The sequence below is a fragment of the Xyrauchen texanus genome, chromosome 9, assembly GCF_025860055.1.
Source record: "Xyrauchen texanus isolate HMW12.3.18 chromosome 9, RBS_HiC_50CHRs, whole genome shotgun sequence".
Classification (NCBI taxonomy): Eukaryota; Metazoa; Chordata; class Actinopteri; order Cypriniformes; family Catostomidae; genus Xyrauchen; species Xyrauchen texanus.
In genome coordinates this window covers 48,267,299-48,270,968 of record NC_068284.1, presented here as the reverse complement: position 1 = coordinate 48,270,968, position 3,670 = coordinate 48,267,299, and positions in this window count along the sequence as shown.

The window sequence follows — 3,670 nt, the reverse complement described above, 5'->3', positions numbered from 1 at the left end:
GAGAAGTAGTTAGTAATTTGTATGTTTTGCAATTTACCCAACACTGATACTAACTAAAAACAAAACCTTTATTTCAGAGATGTTAACTGGACCATCCATTCTATTCCTATTTAATGTGTGTATCCTGGGACACATTTTTGGTGTGTTGTCAGCAGACAGACTCTGTTCCTGTCATCTCGTTCTAAAAGGCCGTTGTCTCCTGTACATCCATCTGTTCTTCTCTCTGACACCTAAAGCTCTGCTGCTCACCCTCATCTGTGCAGAATATTGCTAGTGTCAGAGAACGCCGGTTCTGCTTACCTGTTTTGAACAATGCTTTAGCACACCTGCAGGGTTTGAGGTCAGGGGTCCGGGGTCAAGTCTCAGCACGGGGAAACGCACACATCTCAGAGCCCCTCACAGGTGCACGCCGCTATTGAGACGCTTTACCTGTCACTCACCTGCTGCCTTTGATTCGAGCCAGCGTTTCAACCATTTCCTGTGCAGGCTTAACATACCAGCGCTAAGGCCTCGCATGAGCGAAATGTTAAAAGGGAAAACGTGTGCTCGAGGGCAGCGAGCTTGTCAACGTCTGGTTTGACAAAATGATGCCATAACTCTGTGGAGTTAAGTGGTGGTTTGTGTAGCAGTTGTGTCATTAATGGTTATGCTGAACACAACATGAGGCACCATTGAATGGCATTGTGCTATTGCTAACAGAAATTATTAAACGTTCAGTGTTACAGACACGAATGATCCCTCAAATCATGTGTGCTGTTACATTACTTACAGATCACACTTACCATTTACACCTGACAAACGACAAAAAGGTGAAAAATAGAGTAGTATACTGTAGTATATAGTATATATACTTATAGTATACTGTAGACCTCATAGACTTGCATTGGAGGAGGAACACTGGTCAGCTCTTTTGAGCTCTGTTGGTGTTTACTTCAGCAGAAATGACCATCTGACTGCTCATTATCCAGCTTATTACAAGACTACTTGAAAAATAAATAAATGGACATGAAACATTAAAATTATTTTATTAAGCTTCCTTGTAGAGATCACAGAGTGATACGAGAAGTAGGAAAGATGACTCATAAATCGTGGATGTGCGACTTTTATTTTCAAATATTAGACCTCTAGATGCAGGGCTGTTCACGAGCCACCAGGGGGCCCCACAAAGCAAGGTCATTTTTAAAAAAAATAATTTTATAAATTTTTTTTTTTGAAATTATTCTTAATTTGTGTATATATATATATATATATATATATATATAATTTTTATTTTTATTTTTTTTATATATATTTGTTTTTATTTATTGTTAATTTTTTTAAAATCATTGCTATTTTTTATTAATATTAGGGCTGTTGATTTAAGCGTTAATTCAGTGTGAATAATTTGACTAAAAATAGCGTGTTAAAAAATTCACGCTAATTAATCGAATCCCGGACCGTATTAAGGAAGATTCCTGAGGAATGCTTGTAGTACCACCTGTTTACTCCAGGGGGCAGTAAGTGACACTTCAGCTGTATGAGCAACACACAGTTTATACAGTGAAGAAACACTTCAGCAGAACAACACAAACATGTGTTACATTTAAAACACTTGATGGAGCTTAAATGTGATGTGTTTAAAGATTGAGTATTAAACTATATTTAACTTGACACAGTGAACTAAACATTTTATGTTTATGACGCGACACACCGAGGCTACACAAGCATGTCTGGCGTAGCTGTACATTGGCGGTCCTTAAACAAGCCCTCATAATAAATCTCTGATTGATAAATTCACTTGTGTAATGGATTACTGTGAACTGTGTGACAATGATTGACTTATGATCAATAATATGACAGTAAACAATACATTGTATTATAAAGCAGCTTTTTGTCTTATTAATTATTAAGAATGTAATGCATTTTAATTATCAGAATATTTTTTTATTTTATATATTTATATAAATATATTTTGAATGTAAGATTGCATCCTCATGTTGTGTTTTCGGCTGAAGAGTCGGTTTGTTCTCTGTATGAGCTGCTCGTTGCCTATACAGCTGAAGTTTCACTTACTGCCCCCTGCTGGAAACAGGTGGTACTACAAGCTAGAATTTCTCCGGAATCTTCTCTACTACAGTCCAGGGACATGAGTAATTACTTTAATTATTTAACACATTCTTTTTATGTAATTAATCGCACTAAATTAATGTGTTAAATCGACAGCCCTAGTTAATATATTCAAATTGGTTGAAGACGGGACGGAAAACTGCCCTGGCTAGATGGCACGACTGACTAATCAGAATTATTATTATGATTATTTCAGAGAGCCGTGTAATAGAGAGAAGACCTGAGACATCTTTTGAGTTTGTTGTCATTTATTCTGGAGTGTTTTCTGCCACACAGCTCATTGAGAATGCCATCTGTCAGCATCTGCCCGTCAGCACCTGATAAGAGTCGAATGGGAGCTTTTTTCCCAGAGTAGCGGAATCAGACGGCAGTCATCAGTGTTTGAATGACAACATGTTCCTCAGATAGAGTCGGATCTCAGCGTTCCACAGAGATAGAGAGGAATGGAATATTACTAACATGATGGATCATTTAAAGGGACAGTTCAGCCAAATATTACACGTTGTTCCAAACCCGTCACTGTTCTGTGATGTTTAGCTGCTGTCAAGCTCCAAAATAGACAAAAAGCCCCATAAATGTGGCGCTAGTTTTATAAAAGAGCAGCTTGAACATTCCGTGTAAAATATCCGTTCAAGGTGATTAAATCAAATGTTTTTTAATAACTGTCCAATAAGTGAAAGAATAATATTTGGGTTAAAAATCCTCCTTGTTGCCCCATAAAATAATAGATTTGTTATCTGTTAACAGTCCTAAAATATGCTTTAACCCTTTAAGCTCTGAAGGAGTTTTTAAAGATTTCATTTTTCAGTGGCGAACCCAAAATTAAAGGCGTATAACTCGACAAACAAATAAATAAATAAACAAGGAGGGTCGAGTGTTTGGTATCATTGTAAAAAATGTTTTTCAAATATTTAAATGATATAGATTATGATACATTCTGAGACTCTCAGCCTAAAAACTGCTGGGAAAAAACTAATAAATAAATAAATAAAAATATATATCTAAAATTAGCCAAAAAATCTTTTTTTTCTGATTTAACATTATATATCTCTGGGTGTAAATAATGTGGCTCTGAAAAACTGTTTTGTTCCCAATCATGTCGACTGTATCTGAGAATAATTGTGTGTTGATTCGACAAAGCAATTAAAAGTTACAACATTACAGATATAATTAATCATAGTGTCCAAAAACATCTCCAAACAAATAAAAGATAATAATTGTACATAAGAACTAATTACACATGCAAACACAACAATGACTAAAGGTTTCATAGCATGCAGACATGATTTTAGTCATGAGATTTCACAGAATGAGTTTCATTCTGTGTCATTTGAGTCATCATTGAGTCTGTGTCGTGTATTTGGCGCCATCTCCTGGTGGCCATATGTAACATTGTGCTTCATGTGGATTATCTAATGATCTATACATCTGATTATCTTGTGTGTGGACTCCATTGAAAGATAATCACAGACTCTAAATAATCATATGTGAAGTTTTATTTTCAGTGTATTTTTCGAAAGTTTTAAGCGAAAACGCGGCATATAAGCAACATCAACATAATAGT